The sequence below is a fragment of the Ceratotherium simum genome, chromosome 15 (assembly GCF_057802395.1).
Source record: "Ceratotherium simum simum isolate JZ-2026a chromosome 15, ASM5780239v1, whole genome shotgun sequence".
Classification (NCBI taxonomy): Eukaryota; Metazoa; Chordata; class Mammalia; order Perissodactyla; family Rhinocerotidae; genus Ceratotherium; species Ceratotherium simum.
In genome coordinates this window covers 18,591,106-18,617,386 of record NC_141914.1, presented here as the reverse complement: position 1 = coordinate 18,617,386, position 26,281 = coordinate 18,591,106, and the positions used below count along the sequence as shown (strand labels likewise).

Below are 26,281 nucleotides of genomic sequence, written 5' to 3'. Positions count from 1 at the left end.
TGTCTCTTTAACACGGGGATTATTTTAGGCTGATTATTTTTAAGAAACTAAACACTCAGAAAGTTCTTCTTGTTACCTCCCCCTTAACTGCCTAAAAGAATTCAGATAAAAAAATCCAGATAAAAAATTCAGATTAAGAAAAAACAATCCTGTCTCAGGAAGCAAGCTATCACTTTAGCATAACATGAACTAGGTGGTAGACAAGTAGGAACCTAGAAAAGCCTGTTTGTTGGGCTCCCCTCTGTGTTCTTCTGTTTCTGTGTGGCCAAACACTTGTTTTCCAAACGTGTGCTCCTTTTCACTTTCCTGTGAATTGCCTTCCTTCACTTTGAAGTCCCTCACTCTCCCCACCCACAACATCTTCTTTTGTCTTTAGCTGAGGATGGTATTTAAGGTGAGGGCTTTTGCCATTTTGGTGAGTTATTTGGTTTTCCTAGGTTTCTTTCATGCATACATATTATTAAACTTTTGTTTGTTTTTGTCCTGTTAATCTGTCTCAGCCAGAAGAATTAAGAAGGGTAGAAGAAAATTTCTTCCTCCCCTACAGTACTTACACAAACCTCGATGGTGTAGCCTACTACACACCTAGGCTATATGGTACTAATCTTATGGAACCACCATTGTATATGTGGTCTGTTGTTGACCAAAACATCCTTATGTGGCACATGACTGTAGTATTGCCTAATCCAAAATACTCTCATATGAAACACAGGAGACCTGATGTTTCTAAATTACAGCAAAATTTAGTCAATGTATGGACAAGAGTAATCACTTTGAATTTTAACAATACCTGTAAATATGTATACATTATGTTAATGTCAATAGATATTATTATTTTCATTTTATAGATAAATAAAGTTCAGAGAATTACCTGCCAAGTTCCCATAAGTAGTAAACTTTGGACAACATAGGCTCTAAAATTAGAAATGCTTAACTCTAATTCTAGATCAGCCACACACCTGCAATATAATCCAGGGATGGTGAGACTGAGCCTCAGTAGTCTCTCACTGTAAAAAATTGATAGCATAATCTTTCCCTTGCAGGGTTTTTATGAAGCCATACACATGGAATCACAAGCTTGTGTGTGGAAATATGTAGCACAGTGCATGACATATTGTGCTTGTTCAACAAATGCCAGTTTCCATCTGTCTGATGCTAAATTCCATACACTTCTTGCTGACCTATGGGAAGATGCACCACCATTATTGTATCATTTGTACTTGTAAGTTGAGAAAAGAGCTGGTCCTCTTGCATCCTCATCTAGATCCTGGATTCCCTCTCTCCTTTCCTCTGTCCATCCTTCTATCCATCTTACTCACTCATTCATTTATTCATTCATTCATTGATTAATTTGCTATTTACCAAACTGCATTACAGTCTTCTTTCTTCAACTTATTTTTTTTTCAGTCAAAACACTTAGCATTTTTTAAAAAGTGGTTATGAGCAGGAAAATATTCTTATTTTCAAAGTTTTGGGCTTCCAATCATTACCAGAATGTTTGGGTGCTACTAGGCATGCCCTGTAAAAAGCTGTTCCTTCTTGAAAATGTCAGAAGAAATAGACACCACACCAATGGATATTTCTGCTTTATACACTTATTAAGAAATGTAACCCAGGGGCCAGCCCAGTGGCATAGTGGTTAAGTTTGCCAGTTTGGATCCTGTGCGTGGACCTACACACTGCTCATCAAGCCATGCTGTGGCAGCATCCCACGTACAAAACAGAAGAAGATTGGCACAGATGTTAGCTCAGGGACAATCTTCCTCAAGCAAAAAGAGGAAGATTGGCAGCTCAGGGCCAATCCTGCTCACCAAAAAAAAAAGACAGAAATGTAATGCAACTAAAAGGGTATATGTAATAGGTAAGGCATGTTCAACTGCAATAGCAGACACCAAAATTTCAATAGTTTAACACAACAGATATGCCTGCATAGGTATTCAGGTGAGCAGAAAAAGTCTACTCCAAATAGTCATTAAGGGACCAGGTTCCTTCCATCTTGTTGTTCCACCATCTCATAGACCCATGTCATCATGAAGATCCAGCTAGAAAAATAGTAAAAAGCAATCCTGACGGAGACACACCACATTTTATAATAGCCTTCGTCTGAGAGTGACCCACATCACATTTGCTCACATCTATTAGCAAGACAGAGTCATACAGATACACCTAGCGACAAAGGGAGGTGCCTAGCTACAGTGCTATTACTAGAGGAGAAAGCATCATCGTTGAATTCTATGAATAGTGAGAGACTGCTGCCACGGTGTATGAAAGAGAAGCTGTATTTCAATTGTATTTTTGTTCACTCTAAAACAATAACTTGCTAGTCTATTGATACTTATCCCATTTGGCTGAAGAATCCCTCAGGAATAGTAATTAAAATTCTGCCTGTTCTCAAATGAATAACATGTTATTTGGGAGTATGGGTGGCATTAGTTGCAGAAAGGGGGTGATCTTTCTTAATGTAATTTTAAATAACAGACCCTATTTAGTGCAGTACTAGCAAAGTATTCAATTAAAATCACATTATTAAAATAAAAATTAATGTTCTGTTGCTGAACTGCTTGGTTGAATGCACCAATTAAAAGTTTTCTTATCTTCCTGACCCCCTCTCCAATCTCCCTGGGCAAGAGAAGAGACATACACACACACACACAACTTTGACTAAATAAATTGTAGCTGAAGATGAACTTTGTCCCTGAAATACGGTACTCTTACATTTATCTATGGCATTTGAGACATGTATAATACAGCAAATAAAATTTAAAAATGTAAATATTATATTAAAACAAGCGTAGCTTCTACCTTCTCCAACTTCAAACTTCTTTAAAAACTATATTTAACCTTAACTTCCTTCTCTTCCTCTCATCTTCTTAAAATGATTTGAGAAGTCAACAGGAATAGAGGAAAATTAGGGAAAAAAGTCAGGATAATGATTTGCATCCTGAATTGGGAAAATCTTAGATTTAGCAGGATGCGGCCTCTGATTTTAAATTCAGCTTTTGTTCTCCTTTAAGGAGCCCATAGACCAGGAGAGACATCACCCTGGGACTCGGTGACTTAAGCAAGACTTAGACCCTAGATGTGCTAGATAAATCTTCCATATGTAGTTTTTACCACTATGAAACAATTTTTTTCTTCATTAACCCCTTATTACAAGTCATGCTCTTATAGAAGTAAATGTAGACTTACGTGAAACAAGCACATGTATCCAAGAATAAAAACAGCACATAAAGTAGTACACGCATTCCAGTGCTCGCCTGGGGGATAGACGGCGCCCAGAGAAAATCTCTTCTTTTTTTTTTTTTTTTTGTGAGGAAGATCAGCCCTGAGCTAACATCCATGCTAATCCTCCTCTTTTTGCTGAGGAAGACCAGCTCTGAGCCAACATCTATTGCCAATCCTCCTCCTTTTTTTTTTTCTTCCCCAAAGCCCCAGTAGATAGTTGTATGTCATAGTTGCACATCCTTCTAGTTGGTGTATGTGGGACTCCGCCTCAGCATGGGGGGAGAAGCGGTGGGTCAGTGCGCGCCAGGATCCCAACCCCGGCTGCCAGTAGCTGAGCAGGCGCACTTAACCACTAAGCCACCTGGCGGGCCCAGAAAATCTTTTCTGGAACCACAGGCTCAAGGCTGCGGGCAGGGCAGCACCAGCTCCGTGGGCCTCCAGCCAGCTGGTGACCCCAGGCCTGCTGTTTGGGGCACCTTGTAGAACCTTCAGGCTGGGGTAGCCGTGCATGGTCCTGCGGGGACAGCAGCCATGACATCCCAGGTCTCCTGCACACTCAGAAGCCCACGGCTTTTAGTCGGCCTTTTTCAGGAAGATTGCGATGAGAAGTACCTACCCAGCCAGTCTTTCTGCGTGGAGATGCGCATGGCTTCCCCGGGGCCCAAAAGCAGCGTCCACCTCGCCCCTGCCACACCCTAGAGAAGGAGCCAACCTAGAGGTGGCCGTCAGGGGTTCCAGGGTACCGGAGGTTGGCTGAGCGGCCCCTCTGCAGGGCCTCCTCGTCCACCTGGGCGTTATCAAGGGGCAGCACCTCCGCGGACGTGTGACGTTGCGTGGCGTCTGGGTGCTACTGTTCCTGCTGCAGAAGAGAAACCCCTCAAGACGCAGCGGCTGGAAGACGCAGAGGTGGGTAAGTCCCCTGCAGGGTGCGTGAAGGCCCAGAGGGAATCCTCACGCAGGTAGGCCTTCTGCAGGGGAAGTGCTCGTGCTCACCTGGCCTGCGGGCTCACATGCGATTGCTGCAGCGCCTGCTTCTCAGAGTCATTATCCTTCAGTTTCTGGATCTTACCCACGAGCGAGCGAGGAGCGCCCACGTGCTGGAAGGGAGTCGGCTTGAAGCCGCTCTGCAGCTCCCAGTGCTTCGCATCCTTCTCGGGTTGCGGACTTTCACCCACAGATTATGGTCCAGGAGCCAGTTGAGGGGTTTGTCACGGTAGGACATGAGGATGTACCCCACAATCAAGCTCAGGTCCAGCGACTTGAACATCTTACCAACGAAGCCCAGCTGGAAGAACTCCAGGCTCATCCAGTCCTCTGAGGGCTGCTGGAGTGCCGAGTACTTCGCGGTGCTCAGGTACTTGGGCTTGGCTACGGTGTCATCCTGCAGCCCCAGGGAGTAGATGCTTTTGGACTGTGCAAGCATTATGAGGAAGCAGTAATCAAGGTTCTCTTACCATTTTCTCCTTTAAAATTTTCTTCTCCACGCTTTTCTGCAGGATATTTCATGTCTAGGGCCCCTTGATATCACTTATATATAAATGTGCTCTACGAGTCGCCTTTCACCCATTGCCAACCCTACCACAGTGGGTGTGCTTGAGCGTTTATCTACCTGAGGCAGTTTCTTTCAGATCTCTTTGTAGATACAAGAAACGTAGGATATTGTGAAGCAACAAGTTTTCCAGTTTGATCTAGCTGCCATTTCCCATCTTCCTTGAACCATTTGATCTTTTAGGAAGTTAGCCTTTCTATTCTAATGGAAAATTCTGCCAAGCTTATCTGTACAGCTTTGTATTCAGACGAACAGCGATGGACCCCCACTACTTGTGCGGCGCTCTGTACAGCAGTGGGAATACGCGGATGATCACAGCACCTGCTGTCATGTTGGAAACTAGCTTTCACGTTTGTGTGTGTTTGCACGTGCTGATTGATACATGTTTTGTGAACTGCACTGAAGTCAAGTCTCCCTGGTTTTAAAAGAACTCTAGGCCCTTTAAAATTGCCGGAATGGTAACTGTTTGCAGTGTTTTTAAAATGTGGCAAGTGGAGTCATAACTAATCTCAATTTCTAAATTAATCCCATTTGATATACCTCTGTGATGGGGTAACAGGGGGTGAGAAGGTAGTTATTAACAATTTTTTAAATGGCAGATGCAGGCAGCTATCAGGAATGGTCTCGTGTCACATCACAGCTTAGAAAAAAGCAGTACCCTCGTAAGAAATTCTATCTGGAAAGAACCAATGATATTATTCATAAACACAGGTGCAAAACACACATACACACCATTTATACAAACCCAACACATACACACCTGGACACCAAGACACCTGCATGCAAAGATACACCAAACACCCATACACTCCAATTAGAAAGAAATCCGGAAAGCAAACTAAGTGGAGGCAGAGGGCTATCTGGGTAGTCTTGAGACCACATTCTGAAGCTACTTCATTCTTTCAGACTTTTGAAATTTGCACATGTCTCCTGAATAGAGGTTTTCCTTGAGGCCACAGCCTGGAGAACATAGTCCCTCATTCTAGAAAACGTGTATATTTTCTGCAGAAGTGTGGCAAGATTGAGAGCCATAAGGACTTGCTTGGGATTATAACTTGAAATGCCTGCAAGACAAGCTAATGTAGGGAAAGAGTTTCTTGTCGCCAGGACTCGGCCCATGGTTAATCACGGATCTCGCATGAAGACACCTTCTCTGTCATCTCTGCAGAAGGAACGTGCATCTGATCCTAAGGACTCTCAGTCCATATTTTCCTGCATCTGTTTCCTGATATGCTTACCAAGAGGAGGTTCCCTGACACTTGAAGGCAGTTCAGGATGAAGTTCCCGTCCAGTTACTTCAAGGAGTAACATTCTTTGTAACAGGAAGCTGCTGGGCCACCTGAAGCCAGGGATGTTTCCTTGGCAGTCTTCCTGTCGCCACAGGACACCTCTCCGTTCCTAACCGAATTTACCCATCCCTAACGACTGTCATCAACAACATTCAGTTTCTCTATGTGGCCATTTGTGAACAGTTAAATGATGACTTTCTCAGGAGGTGGCTCGATTATTTAACTCAAAATTAATCAAATTATCTTAAATTAATGTACTTACTCTTTCTACTTCATGAAATTTAAAAAGAAAAACTCCATATGAGGCTTTATTTTTAAATGTGGTTTCTATTAGACTGTGGATAAACAATAATTGTTTAAAAAAAAAAAAAGCTGTCTGAACAGATTGCTCACCCAGTGGGAATGAACTCCAAATATCCGGGAGAGGGGTGACCTAGAATCTTGAAAAGCTGAAATGTTCCCAGGAGGAGGCAGCCTCTCAGGTATTTTTCTTCTAGATTTTGCATAGCTTCTCATCCCTGAGAAGCGCACAGTATTGAAGTGGGTCGGCATGTGGAGAGATGTTAAAGAGGTGTTATCTGCCCTCTGAATCATGTCATTCAGTGCTTTATGTTCCCCTAGAAATTGAGGAAAAGCAAGACCTCATTAGAGCAAATCAGGTCCAAATTTATAAGCCTGTTTTGACTCTCTTGTGATGGATTCAGCCTGGAGCTCAGATTTAGGTTGAGCGATGACAGAGGTTAGGGCTGGAGAAAGGCAAAGGGAAGTTAGCATGTACCTCTCTTCTATGTGGTTTATAATTCACCCAGACCTCAGATGTCTGTTTCTTGCTTGTACGTAATAATTGGGTCAGAATTGCCTGGATAAAATCAAGCCTCAGTTACAGGTACTGCTTTCAAGGAGCTGACAGTCAGGAAGAGACATGGGGAAATGTTAATATCCACATTTAATTTGAAGGAATATGTGAGTTCTAGTTGTGTACACATCGGACTCAGCCTCTGACATTCATCCAAGGTCTTACTGTGTCAGGCACTGTGCGTGGATTATCTCCTTCAATGCTTACAAAAATCTAATGAGATGATTGTATGCTTGGCTCCATTTTGCAGATGAGGACGCTGGAGTTAAGTAATGAGTTCAAGGCTGCACAGCTTCTGCATCTAATCTCTTCAGTCTTTTCTGTGTTTTGCACACATTTTCCAGAGAAACCTTCTTAAATGCTTAAGTTTTTAAATACTTAATACTTAAATATTTTGATCTGTACTTAACTCCTTACTGACTTTTCCCAGTGATCCTCACTGCCTGCATATTAAAGCTCAGCGATGGATTCAAGACCCTGGAGTCAGCGCCCTACTTTGCTGCCTCATTGGCCTCTACTCTCTCACAGGAACCTGCTGCTTTTATCTTCTTCTCTTGCTGTTTCTCCACAGAACAACTTAAACTTTCCAATGTCTGAGACTTTGCTCCTACCTTGTGAACACCTTGATTTCTGGGTAATCGGGATCTAATCTTCACCCTGCCACAGAGAAGAGGGGTCAGCATGTCTGAGTCTCTGCCATGGCACCTGCTCTTTGGCTTTGATACCAAGCTATCCTTCTCCTCTGACACCTGTACCTGCACCAGTTGTGTACAAGCCGTCTTCCCGAGTTGGACCTGTGTTACTTTGCTGCGGCTGCTATAACAAAGTATCACAAACTGAGTGGCTTACACCATAGAAATATATCATCTTACAGTTCAGGAGAGTAGAAGCCTGATATCAGGGTGTCAGCAGGGTTGGTTCCTTCTAAGGGCTATGAGGGAGAACCTGTTCCATGCCTCTCTCTTAGCTTCTGGTGGTTTGCTGGAAATCTTTGGCACTCTTTGGCTTGTAGAAGCAGCACCTCAATCACTGCCTTCATCTTCACATGGTGTTCTCTGTGTGTGTGTGTGTGTCTGTTCCAAATTCCCCCTTTTTATAAGGACACGTTATTGGATTAGGGCCCACCCTAATGAACATATTTTAACTAATTACACATGGAATGGCTCTATTCATAAACAAGGTCACATCTGAGGTACCGGGGGTTAGGACCTCAACATAGGAATTTTGTGGGACACATTTCCACCCATAATACTGCCCCATTATTTGCCCAGTGCTCTATGTGTAGCCCCCTCTGATTTACTTTGCAACCGCTGAGTCCTATATTCTTATGCCTTTGTTACTTTGTGCAACATCTGGTAACCTCTGAATCCTGGTAGGAATTTGGGGGATGAAAGCAGTTAGAACAGATCCTAGAGTGAGTCAGGTCTTATAGCCCCCAGCCAAGCAACTGCTTCACAGATCAGGGCCCAGCAGGGAGCAGAGAGAGAATTTCTATTCACAATTATTTGGAAAGGGGTACTTTATAAAATTCTTCTTTTTTTTTTTTTTGGCATTTTAATCATGAACTTGATAGATTCAGCACTATGGCTATATCTGCAAAGGCACAGCCTAAACATATAGGATGAAATATGGCTGAATAGTAGAGCTGGAACCAAGGAAAATGTCATTAAGTCCTTCCAAATGTCATTAAGACAGTTTTTTGGATCAAATCAGATGGACTAAATGTTTCTTTCCTGCATCTGGAACAAAAGTGCAAAATATAGCTTATCAATGTCTCTTTGAGTTACCATGTAATTCTACAAACACATTATTTTACCCATGTAACCCATCATAGGGCTTTCACAATAACATTAGGACTTCACAGTGGCTACAAATTTAGCCTGTTAAACCAATGAGATATTTTTAGCTTTTGGCAGATGTCACTGTGACCATGTTTAAAAATCGCTTCGTCCTTTTATGTTTCAAGCCATTTTTAAAGGTTAAGAAGAGAAAAACCAATTTTTGAACCAAGGTTCAAAAAACATTTTAGAAGATTGTTTTGAGATTTTATAGCTAAGTTGTACAAATCTGCTGCAATCCCTATTCTAAAAGGAATTTCATTCAATATTTACTGGTAATTAAAAAGAGACAGACTATTTTAAAATGCCAAAGGAATAAAAAAATAGAGGAGAGAATGAGGGCTTTGTCTCCAAGGTAAGTATATCAAGATTAGAAAGTAAAAGTCAAAAGTTTGTAGGTAATTGGTAAAGAACAAGGACTAAGTAGTCTTTTAATGACTTTTTAAATGCTAACCTTTTCTATTTTATATCCCAGGTCCATTATTTGCTATAGAACTATGGAAAATACTTAAACTTTTAGGAGAAGTGACTCAAGCCTACTCCCCCCAATAACCCATAGACAGTCACTAAAACTGGTGGTCAAAATACTAAGAAGGACTAACTAACTTGTTTTAAACATGATATGCAAAGTCAAGCCTATATTTTGAGATAGCCAGTACCTTGGATTAAGACCCCATCAATACTGTTTATTCCCATGAGTACCAATTGTTTTAATCAGTGTTGCCCACTACTTTATTAAATTTAGCTGAAGCTGGTCTACAGTGGAGTTTGGGAGATTTTGACATCTGCTGTCAGAGATTTAAGGTGTCACTATGACAGGGACATGAAAAGTTGGCAACATAGACAGAAATAGGCAGTGGCTTTTAAACCTTTGTGTCAAAAGAAACCAGGCTAATAATATTGAAAAATAACATGTATAAGACAAGGATTAAGAGAAAGGAGCGCATAGCATGAGTAGATAAAGACACTATGGAAAAATGACAAAGGGAAGAGAGAATCTCCCCAGGATGACACAGGACAAAATTCTCAGAGGAATGCAAAATGAGATAGCGTGGGGCTTTACAGAAAAACAGCTGAGATTGTTATAATTTTAAAACTTTTCATACAGTCACTTGAAAGACTATTTATAATTACAGAAAAGTAAATAAATGGTTCCTTTTTTGTTTACAATTGAGTAAAACTGTATTTCTCCCAACAGGCAAGGGGAGTCTTTAAAGTTTAAAATGCTCTATTCGAATCTTTCTTATAGAATACAGATGGGCTCTTCAGCTGTCATTTAAAACTTTTCAATTGCAGAAAAGAAGGAAGGAAACAAGGAGAAATTCAGAATTGGTAAAATGCTGAGAGGAAGATAAAGACAAGGAGATGAAAATTTCTCCAAGGCATGTTTTAGTCAGGAAAAAGTCATGTTCTTTAAACAGCTTTCCATAGCTTTTTACTATGATTCAGTATTTAAAAATAACTGTCAATTATTCAAGGTCCTTTTGGGCAAGTTTTGTGTCTTCTATCAAATTTTTTCGTCTTGTATATATTTTGCACTATTTGATAAATCAAGTTCTTTAACCTCTATTTTCCTGAGACTTCTCATCTGTAAAGTGTAGATAATACTAGTAAGTAGCTCTTAGAGTAGCTTTGATCGAATGAATTGTTAGCTAAAAGGAGCTTCAAACATAATAAATACTCATTGAGGAATGGGAATAGCTGTTATGATTTATAACAATAAAATCATAATTTCTTATATGAATTAAAGACACCAAAAATGTTGCCAAAACTTCTTTAAATTGAATGATTGTGTGTGTGTTTGCATTGGCATCATTTGTATTTGTCTTTTTGGAGGATGCAATGACAACATTTTAAATCTGTGCTTTAAAAATTTCATGAAGTGTCTTTTCTAAAAATGTTTTTCTAACTATCATCTTTTGTGTATTTTAGAGGCTGTTTTAAAATGCAATTTATATCAAAGGTGGTTTGACAAGGCCTCTGTGGGAATATGATACTAAGAGACATGTAAGGTAAATATATCTATATACATACACACACACATCAAGTACTATCTAGTAGATACCTCACCACTAAAAAAGTCTTGTTTTACTTTTTCAATATATTTTAAAAACATCTATTTACACAGAGTGGGAAAAATCCACTGTTTTGATTGGCAAAGGCAGTTATGTTTTTTGTGCCAAAACAGTTTTGAGATACTGTTTTTGATTCTGAGTTCCTCTCAGTCAAGGATTGGGTGTTACACATCCACCATACTCCTTGCCTAATAGTAAGCACTAAATACACATTTATGAATGAATGAATGAATCAATCAATCAATAAGTGAATACCTGAATGGGAGAATGAGAGGCAAAATGTTGGAAGCAGAGGACTACAAAAGTAACTAATGGTAACTATACCTGTCCTTTTCCTACCAGTTGTTTTCTTTTTGCTACTTAGACGGGGAGACCCTGGGGAGATAGATTTTTTAGAATGCTGAAAAACTGTTTCTTAAGCAAGAAACATGTCAATCAGAAGACTGTAGTGGTAGTTGGCAGCCTGGAGAGAAGCTTGGTGGACTATGATACCTTGAATCCAAAGGCCACTGAACAGCAAATCTAAGCACACACTTGAAAGGACTTAATAAGGAAGAACAACCGCACTTGTAATTCTTTATTTAATGTCTCTTTGACTATAAGCTCCAGGATGGCAGGGACATTCTTTACTCCGGAATCCCTGGCATCTAGACAGCATCTTCCATATATTATTTGTGCTTCAATAAGTTTTAGTTGAATGAGTCAATGGTTGAATGAGTCAATGAATGAATTAATGATATTGGAAAGAGGTATTAAGAATAATGCAAAAGGTTAAGGAGTTATGGGTATAGGCTGATGGAGAAAAGGATTGAAGTAAATTGTAAACTATGCACAGAAAGGAAGGAAAGACATTGGATGGCTATAAAGGAAGAGTGAAAAGAAGAGATGGCAGATCCAAGAGAAAGTGAGCAGCATGGGGTGTGGTAAGGAGTCTTTGTGTAAAGGTTTGGTGATATTGAATTTGGGTTTATTTTCTCTAACCAAAAAGTTCAAGCAATTTGGGAGAAAGGCAAAATTCAAAAATCACAACAAAAGCAAGTTATGTATTATGTTTCTCTGCAGACCTCATAAAAGAGCAATTTACTCTTGCATGTCCTCTAAATGTTTACAACAGAGAATGTTTTATGCGCATACAGATTTTAGATTCCTTCCCATCTCTGAATATTAACTAATTCACTTAAAAAACAAAATAAAACAGAATAAATTTCTACACCTGGCAAACTAAGAAGGTCTTTTTACAGCTGTGGTCTTTTGATTTGAAGATTTGTGTTCTGGAGTGGTCACTCTTTCTCAAAATTAACATAATTTAAAAAGCCATAAAAAAGTCGATTAGAATTCAAATAAAGGCAAGACTAGTCACATCTCAGTTTCTCCAATATCTCTGTCAAACTCTTGGCTTAACTCGCAAGAAATGGCTCAGTGGGAGTACTATAGAATGTCAAGAGATGGCAGTTATCACATTATGGTCAAGAACTTGGAGCTGTCTCCTTCCACGATGAACAGTGTCCTCCCTAAGTTTACAGCTTCATAGTAGAGATATCACTGTTAGCATACGTAATGAGAATAAAAACCAATAAAGATGCAAGGCTCAAAAGGATAAGGATATTAAGGTTAAATGTGTTACTCCAGGTCACAAACTTAGTCAAGGACAAAAATGTAAATCAAACTCAGGTTTCCTGATTCTTAGGTAGCACGTTTTCACTATATTATGTACCGAGAAAAAAAATAGTTGATTATGTTAATGATAAAGAGAAGGATATAGTTGAGGTCTAAGTCCTTGAATAGCCTAAAAAAAGGGCATTTATTGGATATTCTAATTTTATGAGAGCAGAGTCTTGTTCATCACTGTATCTCCAGGGAGTTACAACAGAATCTGACACTTGGTTGGTTGTCAATACATATATTTTAAGGTATAATTTACATACAATGTTTAACACACAAGTCTTAAGCATTCAATTTGAAGAATTTTAGCAATTTTACATACATATACAGCCATGTACAGAATACAAATATTCTGTATATGAGTTGTTTGTTAGATCAATGTATTATGAAAACTTTTTCTTGGTCTGGGGCTTGCCTATCCTTTTTCTTCATGATTTACACTATCCCAGAAAGTTCTCTCATTCCACTTGATGGTACATCTCCCCTTCATTCTGCCCACCCACAGAGGTGACTGCTTTCTGATTTCTCTCACCATAGATTAGTTTTGTCTATTCTTGGAAGTTATATAACAAAAATAATTGAGTCAATATATTTTTGTGGCTCATTTCTTTTACTCCTCATAATGTCTTTGAAATGTATTTGTATTGTTGCCTATGTCAGTAGTTTCTCCTTTTATATTACATAGTAGCATTTTATTGCATGACTATATTTTGTTTATTCATTCTCTCATTGATAGGTATTGGTGTAACTATGAATATGAAAGTTGCTATGAACATTCTTTTACAATCTGTTTTAGACATTTCGAACACATTTTCTTTCAAGCACTTATTGGCCATTTGTATATCTTTGTCAAGTATCTGTTCAAGTCATTACCTGTTTTGTAATTGGGTTTGCCTTGTTATTATTGCTTTATAGGGGTTTTCTATATATTCTGCATATGAATTCTTTGTCATATATATGTATTATGAAAACATTTCCTCAATCTGTTTTTTGCCTATTAATTTTCTTAATAATGTTTTTTAATGAGATGTAAATTTTAATTTTGATGAAGTTCAATTTATCATTTTTTTTCTTTTAGAGTTACTGATTTTGTGCCCTGTTGAAAACATCTATTCCTCCTCCCAAGGTTACAAAGATATTATTCTTATTTTTCTTCTGTGCTTTATGAATTTAAGCCTAAGATTCATCTTAAATTAATATTCTGTTTATAGAGTATAAGAGTTGAGTTGTTTCAGCACTATTTTTTAAAAAGACTTTCCTTTCCTCCATTGAATGAACTTGGTGCCTTACCTTGAAGATCAATTGACTTTGTATGTGTGCGTCTATTTCTGGACTCTGTTCTTTTCCATTGATGTATATATTATATCTTTTAAGTCAATTATTATACTGTGTTGCTTACTGTAGCTTTATAGTAAATCTTGAAGTAGATTCTGTTGTCTTCCAACTTTCCTTAACAGATTGTTTTGGCTATTCTAGGTCTTTCTTATTTCTACTCAAATTTTAGAATCAGCTTGCCATTGTCTTCAAAATGGCCTGTTGGAAATTTGATAGGTATTGTATTAAATCTATAGATCATTTGGGGAGAAAAAAATCCTTAAAATATTAAAGCCTGTCAATGAATATAGGTATAGCTCTCCATTTATGTGAGTCTTTTAAATTTTCAACAATGTTTTGTAGTTTCATTGTGGTGATCTTGCATATTTTTCAATATATTTTTCCCCTAAGTATTTAATATATTTTGATAATATTGTAAATTATTTATTTGTATTTTATTTTCTAATTTTTCATTGCTTATATATAGAAACACTCCTGATTTTTGTGAATTAACTTTGAATCTTGCCATCTCACTAAATTTACTTAGTAGTTCTAGTGTCTTTTTGTAGATTCCATGAAGTTTTCTACGGATACTATCATTTCGCCTGCAAATAACACAGCTTTAATTCTTTTCTTTAGATCTTTAAGCTCTTATTTATTTTTCCTGCCTTATTGCACAGGAGGGAAACTACAGGAAAATATTAAATAGAAATGATGAGAGAGGGCCGTCTTACCTTTGGGAGAGTAAGAGAAAAGCGTCCAAAATTTCACACAATTAAGAATGATATTAGCTGTAGGATTTTTGTAGATGTCTTTTACCAGGTTGAGGCAGTTTTTTTCTATTTTTAATTTGCTGAGTTTTAATTCAGAATGTATATTTAATTTTGTCAAATATAGTTTTCTATGTCGATTTAGATGATTACATGGTTTTTCTGCTTTATTCTATTGGCATGGTGAATTGTATTAATTGATTTTTTAAAATCTTGAGCCATATTTGCATACCTGAGGTAAAATCCATCTGTCTGTGATGCATCACTCTGTATGTGTGTACTCAATTTTTTTCTATGTTTTTAAGAGTTTTGCATCTGTGATCATAATAAATATTGATCTATAATTTTTTTCTTAACAGTGTCTTTGCCAAGTTTTGATATCAAATTACATTGGTTGAATAGTGTTTCTTCCTCCTTCATTTGTTGAAAGAATTTATGTAAAATTGGCATTATTCCTTACTTATATACTTGATAAAATTTTAGTGAAGCCATCTGAGCAAGGAGTACTTTTGTAGGAAAGTTTTTTATTTTGAACTCAATTTATTTTGTAGTCAGAGGGCTATTTTGATTACCTATTTCTTATTATGTCGGTTTAAATAAGTATATTATTCAAGGAATTTGTTCATTTCATATAACTTGTAGGATATATTGGCATAACATTGTATATTTATCCTTTTATTATCTGTAGAATCTCTAGTGATATCCCCTTTTTGTTCTTGATGTTGGTAATTTTCATTTTCTCTCTTTTTTCCTGATAAGTCTTGCTAGAAATTTGCCAACTTTATTAATCTCTTTAATGATCCCACTTTCAACATTTTGATTATCTGTTTTATATTTCATTGATTTCTGTTTGTCTTCATTATTTCTTTTCTTCTATTTACTTTGGGCTTAATTACTCTGTTTTGTCTAGCTTCTAAAGTAGAAGTTTTGATCATTTATTTCAAATCATTCCTCTTTTCTACTATAGACATTTAAACTATAAATGTCCCCCTAGTGCAGCTTTAGCTGAATCACACAGATTTTGATATAATGTATTTTTACTATAATTCATTTTGTAATATGTTCTAATATCTCTTGTGATTTCTTCTTTTACCCCTGGGTCATTTAGAAATTTGTTGTTAAATCCCAAATATTTTATGATTTTCTATATAGCTTTTTAAAAATTAATTTCTAATTTGATACCATTGTGTCCAGAGAATATACTTCATATGATTTTAATTCTTTAATATTTTTGAAACATATTTTATGTCCTAGTATATAGTCTATTTTGGTGAATGATTCATGTGCACACGCAAAGACTGTGTGCAGTTGTTGGGGTGGAATTATATACACACAGTTGTTGAGTGACAGTTACATAAAATCTCTCAAGAAAAATGTGGATTTGTCTACTTCTCCATTTAGTGTGTCAAATTTTGCCTCATGTATTTTGAAATCCTGTTATTGGGGTCATACACACTTAGAATTGTTATGACTTCCTGATGAATCAACCCCTTTATAATTATGAAATGTTCCTCTATTTCTCTAGTAATATTCTTTCCCTTTAAGTCAAATTAGTCTATTAACATAGTCACAGCAATATCCTAATGTTAGTGTTTAAATGGTATATTTAACACAACAAATTGTAATCTTAAAATTAAGATTTTTTAATCTTAGTGTTTAAGTGGTATTTTTTTACACATTTGTATTCAACTTCTCTGTCTTTACACATAAAATTTATAGAGTCGTGTCTTTCTTTTTATACAATCTTATTGTCTCTGACTTTTACACAGAATGTTTAGTTCATTAACATTTAATGTAATTATTGACATAGTTCTGTTTAAATCTCTTGTCTTCATATTTGGCTTTTATTTATCTCAGTTATTTATTTCTCTATTTTCCCTTCCTGCCTTCTTTGAGGTAAATCACATATTTTTCTTTTCCATTTTTACTCCTATTGTTAATATTTAGATATAGGTTTTTATGTTGTATTTTAGTGGTCTATCTAGAGCAGTACTGTCTAAAATAACTTTCTTCAATGATGGAAATATTCTATATCTGTTCAATCCAATATGGTAGCCACTAGACATGTGTAGTTCTTTAGCACTTGAAATGTGGCTAGTGCACTTGAGGAATTGAATTTTTAATTTTATTGAATTTGGGTCAATTTCTACCTAATTTAAATACCAACATGTACCTACTAACTACCCTATTGGACAGTATAGATTTAGAGAATACAATATGAATCTTAGATTCATTACAGCCTACCTTCAAATAATATTATACTACTTCATAAGCGGTGTAGGGTTTTTTTGCCTTCTTCCTGCCCTTTATGCATTTCATTTCTTATATTTTAGTCCTACATATGCTAAAAAAAACCTCAATGAAAACGGTCAATATATTATTATTTTTCTTTTAAGTGCTTTGTAGTCTTTTAGAGATATAGGCAGATAGATATAGATACAGACTGAATGGTCTTTTGTATTTTCTCAGATATATACTCTTTTTCATGGCTTTCAGTCATTCCTGCAGATCTAGGGTTCTATTTGATATCATTTTTCTTTAGCCTGAAGAACTTCTTTTAGTATGTCTTGTAGTCAGGGCTGCTGGAGGCAAATTCTCTATGTTTTTGTTCTCTGAAATGACTTTATTTGCCCTCCTTTTTATAATTTTATTTATTTATTTATTTTTCCCCCAAAACCCCCGTAGATAGTTGTATGGCATAGCTGCACATCCTTCTAGTTGCTGTATGTGGGACATGGCCTCAGCATGGCCAGAGAAGCGGTGCGTTGGTGCGAGCCCGGCATCCAAACCCGGGCCGCCAGCAGCGGAGCGCGTGCACCCAACAGCTAAGCCACAGGGCAAGCCCTGCCCTCCTTTTTAAAGGAGAGAGAGAGAGAGATGATAGATAGATAGATATAGATAGATCTATATATAACACTCTTAGGTTGACTTCTTCTTAGCACTTTGTATTATTGTTTTTTCCAACAATATATTGTCCAATTATTTGTAGTGGGGAATCAGCCATCTTGCATGTTATTGTTCCATTGCAGATAATGTGGCCATTTTTACTGACTGTTTTTAAATTATTTTCTTTAAATTTGGTTTTCAGAAATTTGACTATGAAGAGCATAGCTATGTTTTGCTTTGTAGTACTCTGCATGGGGTCTGATTAGCATTTTGGATATATGTGTTAATGTCTTTCAACTATTTTGAATCATTCTCTGCCATATTTCTTTACATATTTTTTTTCTACCCTACTCTTTATCTTCTCTTTTTATATTCTTGGTGGGTTTGATATGGTCCCACAGATCTCAAGCACTTCTCTATTTTTTCACTATTTTTTGCTTCAGTTTGGATGCCTTCTATTGACTTGTCTTTAAGGAGACTTATTCTTTCCTTTTATGATTCCAATCTGCTGTTAAATTGATGTAATGTACTCTTCATTTATGATATTGCATTATTTCTGGAATTTTCAATAGATTTTTGTTTAATATAATGTTCATGTCTCTGCTAAAATTCCCCATCTCTTCACTCATGTTGTGTACTTTTTCTACTTGATCCTTTAGACTTTTTATTATACGTATTTTATTTAAAGTCTCTCACAGATAATTCCAGAATCTGGGCCATCTCTGGGTCTGCTTCTCTTCATTTGTTCTCTCTTGGCCAGGATTTACATTTTTTTGCTTCTTGGTGTGTCATGTAAACTTTATGGCAGTAAAGATGTTTTGTATAAGAAAACAGTAGAAATGGATATAAATAGTATTTATTTTCAGAAAAGATCTAGCATGGAGAGCTAAATAAATCTGATCTCTAGTGGAGATGTGTTTGGGCTTTTTTGCAACTTTAGTTGGTCCATAAGCTTTAAATGTTTTGAAATTAGAATTAGAATTTATCTTCTGTAGGCTTGGGGTCTGAACACTAGTGAAATTAACAGATCTCTATGTTTCTCTGCCCAAGTGCTAGCTTTTTAAAACATGAAGATCTCTGCTTTTGCAGCCTGGCTTCTAGCTCTTTGTGTTTCTGGGGATTTTTCTATGCACTCCTCCAGTTCCCCTAGGCTTTTTATGCCTAGGAAGGTCTCACCTCACAGAATGCCTCAGAGCAGTCTCTCTCAGAACTGCTGTCTGCCCCCAACCCTTAGAAGCTGAAATCCTGAGTTGAAATTGATCCCTCTCAGTTCTTGCCTCCTGCCTTCAAGCCTTTAGAAAACTTCCCTAAACACTCAGTAAAGACCAAGGCAATAAAGTTGGTGAGAGAATGCAGATTTATTCTGCAGCCTAGGGCCAGAATTCAAGTCTTTCTTGGCAGCCCACTCAGAGGCCTTAAAATTTTGTTAAAGATTTTACTGATATCTCCTTATCCCTGCCTGTCTATGGGTACATTTTTCTGTTCCTGCTAGTCAGCCAGGGAAGAAAGCAACTTTGTATGTCATCTTTCCTATAAAGTGTTCATCACTGGAGTTTAGTTTATTTAGATTCTTTCAATGTCACTTCTCTGAGGGGTCCAGAAAAACTGATTTTGTACCTCAGTTGATTTGTTTTGCTTGTTATGGTGAGAGTTACACTCTCTTTTAACTTCCTACTTCATATTGGGAGGTGGAACCATCACTCGATATGTTTGTTGATGGGACGGAGGGAAGCAGGGGGGTGGTCTTTCCCGTGTTAACTTTTCAAATTCCGGGTCTGTTCCTAATATGCTCTTTGCTATATTCTTGAGCAAGATTTTTAACATCTCTATTTCCTCACATGTAAAAAGAGGAGAATAACAAGGCCTAACATAAAATTTGGGGGAGGATTAAATGAGTTATTATATGTAAAGCACTAAGAATGATGTCTGAAACATAGTAAAAATTATACAAGTGCTTGTGATTTTTATTTTTTATTTGGAAATAAAGTTTTCCTTCAGAAAGCATAGAATGTCCTCAAAAAATCTCAGCAAGATAGAGAAAGGATCATGATAATTACCCCTCACTTTGTAGAGGGTAGAATTAAAAATCACTACCAATTATTAAAACAAAAGTTATTTCCATAAATATAATAGTGTTTAATTAACCTGAATAACACTTTCAAGTTGCTGGTGAGTTAGGAGTTTCATCAGTGGAATTAGGTACTTAGTTGAGTTGGGGAGAAAATATGCTGTTACATAAATTAAAGTAATTGAAGGGTAATCAGCCCCTCTGGCTTTGAGATATACACCATCATTGCTGGTCTGTGTACCTCCTGGAGTTGATGGGATACCCTACAGGGCAATGCACAGCTGATGCTCTTACCTTTCTTTATGCCATCCCTCAAGCAGTACTGGCTGACTGTGCCTGGGTCTAGTCTCCTGAGCTTGTCTAGAAATGAGAGAAATAAGCTGCAGAAACCAATTTGAACATCTTTTTAAATTCCAATTTTTCCCTCTTCTTATGCCTCTCTCTCTCCAAAGTCTTTCCCTCTCCAAAGTCTCTCTTCCTACTTCTTATTACCATTGTGGTATCTTCCAATTATCTTCCCATGTTCCCTCTCCTTTCTTCTCATGTACCTCAAGCCAAAATAAGAAAAAGGTTACAATAATAATCATCATCATTCTAGTGTTTCTTATAAATTAGAGAGATGAATACATGATCAAGATATTCTTCAATGAATATATTTTCTTAGTAATAGTTAGTCAGGACTCCCAAACTGTAGAAAAATATTAGATATTGAAAAAGGTCTTTAAAAGTTATAAAAACAAAAACTCAAACCCCAGAATCACCTAAGTCAGCGCTAGCGAGTTCAAATTGCAATCTGGAAAAACTATGGCCCTGATCCACAATCTCTTGCAATCCCTGACATTCACAGCTCTGTTTTCTTGGGTCTTCTCAGGCTGTCCTGGGCCTCTCCAGTTACTAAGAATATGATCAATAGCAAGGTTAGTGTGTTTAGTACTATTGGGAGTATTGAACCACACGATTTCTCTCTCAGCCTCCTCTAACACCCCCAAACAACACATAGCTCGCTCTCTCTCTAGCTCACACACATGCACACACACCTGAAAATAATGCAATACATCTATTCTGATGCACTTGCAGGTTCTGTGACTGCTGGCTCAGGGAGGTATTTTTAGACAGGGGCTCTTCCATTATAAACAACAACTTATATGTAAGTCTTGCTCCATTCCTAAAGAATTTGCCAAGAAACAAGGGTTTTCAGCATATGTACATTTTCTGAAGGAAAAATTGAAAACAGGCAACCTATACTCCCTCCCATCTGTCCGTGTGCACTCTGCTAGACGAGCGACCACCATCGGTCACCGGTCTCCTCCACCCACCTCACTGATGGATTGTTTCCTGTTTGCCCTGTTTGCAAGGTTGATACTTTCTGAGCCAGACGGGCAAGCAGCTGCAGAGGACAGGAGCACAACACTCGAATCCTGTAGATAATTGCCAAAGGCAGCTGAGTTCAGGAGCCCCACCTGTTAATGAGCTGCCAATTATTTATATGTTTATAAACCACCTTTAAACACTGACAAGCACTAATAAGCCTTAGCTGCCAGTTACCATGGCAACTGACCATGTCCCAAAGGAGAAGGAGACTACTGACATATGGACTCCCGGTCAATGGTCCAGTATCTCCTGAGACTGACATTTTCACTCCCGCACATGAAACTGTTCTGTCCAAGTACAACTTAAAATCACATGAAAAAGGAGGCATAGGACATGATGAACTGCCTGCTTTTCCTGCTGAAGCCCAGAGTGTCCAAAGGGAATAGAATTGTGTCCAACTCCCCATGAGCTATGGGAACAAGCTGCCCTAGCTTGTTAAGTGACAGTTCCTATGTACAGCCACACAGCTGGTCTATCCAGGACACCTGCTGTCAGATATTTTATTCCCCAAAGCTTCCTGGGCTGCTAGGCTCCACCAGTCTGAAGAGGTTTCTTAATATCTTCAGTTTGCTGTTGCAAATAGATAAGATGATAAGCTACTTGTGGGATGCTCAGTAATATTTAGTGAGATGCAAGGAATGATTTCAGATGAAAAAGAACATATTTTTGCTCCCAACAGACTGAAGGCATTTTGTCTCTTCTTTTAAAAGCACAGTGAGAAGGCAACCACCCATGACCCAAAACACTTTTTGTAATAGAGAAAGAAAACCACTTTCTGCCTTCAACTGGTTTTCCAAACTAGGGAAGCTCACCACGAGTAGTATTGGGTATGAGATGACAGGTCAAAGAAGCTGATGGTTGCAGGGCATTAGTGAACAGTGACCTAATCAAGCAATAGAGAAATGTGATTGTAATCACTTTGCCATGACTGACCCAGAAATGGCTTTTACCATGACTTCTAAAGGATACTAGTTTTCAATAGAAAATTGAATTGCTGATACCACAAAGAAATTCCTTACCCTTCAGCAGGTGTTCGAATTGATACCTGTAACTTTCCAAATGCTTACTGTAAGGCAAAGAGCATGAGCTTTAGATTAGGATTTGTTAGTATCACAACCATATATATGCCTCCCCTCAGCTGGAGGATCAAGGAAATGGATGCAGTTCTTTACAAATCTTTAAATTTTGAGGACAATTATGCCAGCAGTGGGGATATATTGCTCCCTCCACCTTGGGGTGTTTCCTGGTTTCTGTATCCATTATATTATGGAGGAGGTAGGGGTTCATAGGCTGCATGAGATTTATTTTATGTACCTGTATATCTATATCTGTATATTTTATATATCTAATTAGATATAGGCACATGTTACCCTGGAGTTATACATTATGCCAGTGCTAGGGAATTTGCCTTCTCTTGCCATTGTTACTTTCTATGAAGAGTACGCACTTCATGTTTGGCTCCCACCAGTCCGTCTTCCAATCTCCAGTGCTTCCTAATGTGAATGTTCAGATAGGGATTCAGAGTCTGCACAAAGGGGCAGAGATAAGGTCAAGATCTTGGGTAGCGTATTAAACAGGGTTGTCCTCCAAATGAAATATTCTGGCATGAATAGGATGACTATTTGAATAAAAATCCAGTGGAAGAGAAAATGTAGGACCAAGGAGAGGTCAAATGTGTATCAATTGTGTTGAAAACGTTGTCAAAATTTAAAGGCTACAAAGAATGCCTAGATGAAAGGGCAATCAACCATGTGGATTGTGGAGAAAAGTTTATGAAGGAACTTGTGGCCCTTTGGTCTTGCTTGAGCAGGTTGGTGGTGAGGTTGGCAAGGTGAAGGAGTAATTTGTAAGTGTATGCATGACTGATTTAATAAGGAACCAAGTCATTTGAAATGTCAAGGGAAAGCAGACTAATCTCCCATGCAGGTGGTAATTTAACACACCCCACCTCCTCAATCCTTCTCTTCATTTGGAGTGGTCAAGGGGAAAGAGAGGAGGCTGGGAAATAGGACTCCAGCCCTGCTTTTGCTTCTAAATAGCTGTGAACCATTGGGCAAGTCATTTCCCATTTCTGAGTCTTAGTTTTGTACCTCTCTCTGTTTACTGTATAAGGATGTATGAGTCTGTACCAATATAATTAATGTGTAAATCTATGAAAGCTGAATGTCTCTAAATAAAATATTGTCATTGTGGAAGATGATATTACTAATGATAATAACGACCCCTCCTGTCTTTTGGCAGTGGACTAATACTCTCAGAATTGATGAGAAAAGGATATTGAATAAAATACATAGAGAAAGTAAACATGACTGCTCTAGACACAACCAAACAGTGCTGAAAGAAGAAAGGAGACTGGGAAAATTTTTAAAAGAGAATAAGTACATGCCAACAGGATGGAAAGAGGAATTAGAAGAGTCCCGTGTAGACTGGCAGAAAAGATACTTAGATGAAGACTCTGGGGACCTGGTTCTAATCCTAGCTCTGTCACTAGCTGAGTGATCTGAAACAAGTTACTGAAGCTCTCTCAGACTGGAATTTCTCATCCACTAACAAGAAGATCTTTTATCAAATGAAATTGAAAATGGAACCTCAGTGTATAAAAGCAGCTTAGAGTCGTGTTTCTTTTGTTGAAACCTTCCTGGAATTTTCTTTGCTCCCACTGTGTACCGTGGCGTTGGAGGAAAAATCCAAGAATTTGGAGGATCGTAGTTTGAAAACCAGAAAACTGGATAGTGTCTAATGGTCTTTCTAATAGTATCATTCTTGCTTTTGAGATTCAAACACTCTTAAAGAAATTTGAATTCTCTTGAGAAGGGAATTAAAGTGAATGTTAAGATGGAAAAGGTAGCTGATTGTTGACTATGCTTATTGTTGACTGACTGGTTTGAAAACATCTAGAAACAATATTCACCATAAAAGAAAGATGAGTTCATGGGGAAGTAATGTCCCCCAAATCAATACGGTTCTAAGAAACAGTTGTATAAGTCGAGTAGGAAGAGAAGCCATGAAAATAACTTGGATCAGAAGACTGAACTCTCCATATTCATTGATATCTAATGCAGTCTGATCAAGTTTGCAACCCAGAGGGGTGAAACGCCCCAACACATCCCAGCAAAAGCTTGTCAGAGATATAATCTCAGCCAGGTTTTGTTCACTCAGCCTACTTTGTTCCATTCTTTCCCCCATCGCCCAATAATTCAGTGAAGCTTCTATGGGGAAATATTGAATGGAGTGGCCCACTTCTAACAAGAGGCAGCCGGACAGACATCTGACGAGGTTCATTCAATCATTTGCAACAAAAGTAAAGGAGAGTTTGTGGGGCAGGTAGGGAAGGCGATGCCTGCATTTCCAATGAAGTCATCATTCTCTACCAAAGATTTTTGCAAAATGCTAATCAACAGTGCTTTTATAAAAAAGTTCACACAACTCTTTCCTGCATTTCAGAATAGAATTGCTATTGTTTGGGGTTTTAAAGCTTTTGGGAAATCCTGAACATTTTAATCTTTTTTTTAAGGGTGAAATTTCAATTTCCAAGTTTGAATTCTCCTAGTGGTCTATACATGCACTGACAGATGGGCTACAGAGTTGATAGAGGAAATGGAGAAATGCAGCTTTGGGTGGGAACACACATTTGCACAATAGTCTTCTGACAACTCCGTATATTGCTGGTGCGGTAACAAGCCTGTGAAATTTGATGTTAAAACAATTATTTTTATCTTGAAAGGAATTTTTAATATTCTGAATTTTAAAAGTCTATTAGTATAAATATTTCAAGTTTCTATAACACCAAATTTTGTTGGTTTTCAGATCAGATGCTCTCATTAAGGATTATAAATCAGACATTTAGCTGAAATCTCACTTGGTATGCTTGATGATCTTGGAAAGTCAGGTTATTTTATGGCTAATATCTGAAGGGGCAAATGATGATTAAGACGAAATGGCATTCTAACACTTTTTAGCTCCTCTTGTCTAAGCAGTTGAAGACCTCGTATCTAGTCTCTTCCCATTTTTTTTTCTGTTTTCCCTTTTTTTTTGGTCGCCCTTTGACTTTACCAAATATCCCTGTAAGTGTGTATGTGTGTGCATGTGTGGGGTGTGAAGAGGTGCAGAAGAAGAAAAGGATAGGTACTAGGCTTAGAGGTTTGGGGAGAAAACAGAAAGAAGCATTTAAATTCTATTTTTCATTATTTCAAGTCCTTCTTATGGCCAGAACTGGGCCAGACCCTAAAATGAGTATTTAATTTGGACAAATGAGTGATATTATACCTCACTAATCTAGAAAGAAAATGAAGTGTGCAGTATATGTGGAGTGTGTGATAAGTCTGTGTGTAGCTACAGAGGAAGTGTGGCCATATGATTGTTTAGGTTGTCCCCTAACATCCTCACTTTGTTTCTGTTTGGTTGCTCATAAGACTCAGGGTAAGCTCTTTGTGATGTGATTCCTTTGTATCTCTCTAGATCTCCTACTAATAGCTGCCTTCTAGACATACAAAACAGCATGCAGTACAGTTGAGTAGAAGAATGTATGACTTTCTTCCCACTCCTTCCTCTTCTCAATTTTTAACAATAGTTAGCTCCAGCATCCTTTTAACCATAGTGCTTTTCTTTAAATTATTTGCCCTGTTAAGAAATCTTGAGAACACTTAATCAGTCCCACCTTTGTTCCTTTACTACTCCTCTTGCAAATGTCTATCTCAGCATCTCAAATTTCTAGTGTGTTAACGGGTTAGTTTAGATGATATTTCGTCTTCTACTGAACTATGAGAGTAGGAGTATATCTAATTGCTCCTTGTTTCTCCACCATTGACAAGTATCTGGCCCCTAGAAATTTTATATAAATATATATGCACACATACATATAAAATAACATAGTAATATTAGTATATTACTATATAGACTATATATAATATTATATTAATATTACTGTGTGTGTGCGTATATATATGTGTGTGTGTATATATATATATATATATATATATATATATATGCACACAATATCATGAGACATCTCAGTCTTGCAGAAGGCTCAGAGCATCTAGTTGCTTGCTAATTATTTGAGTTTTGCCCCTGATACACTGAACTTTAAGGTTGGCTGGCTGTCAAGGCTACTGCTGGAAGGACAAAGCAGGGAGGGGAGAGGACCGTATGAGAGGCCAGAACTTGTGGCTGCACCACAAAATCTAGAGGGTGAAGGAATGGCAGTAAAGACCAATGATCACATCCTTCCTCTGCTGAGATGGCGTTAGGAATGAGGCAGCCTGAATTTCTATAAGGGGCCTGGAAGAGGATTGAGCTGCCTGGGGCTGATTGAGACAGTGTCAAGAAAATGAAGCTGTGGTGACATTCATAGTTTAAAACATTAACTTTACAGAACTAGT

General features: G+C 37.7%; 1 pseudogene; it reads right to left on the bottom strand.

Annotated features, from left to right (window-relative positions):
* Positions 1 to 3,837: 3,837 nt before the first annotated feature.
* On the bottom strand, positions 3,838 to 4,648 carry LOC101401689 (alpha-1,3-mannosyl-glycoprotein 4-beta-N-acetylglucosaminyltransferase B pseudogene; annotated as a pseudogene).
* Between the last annotated feature and the right edge of the window lie 21,633 nt (positions 4,649 to 26,281).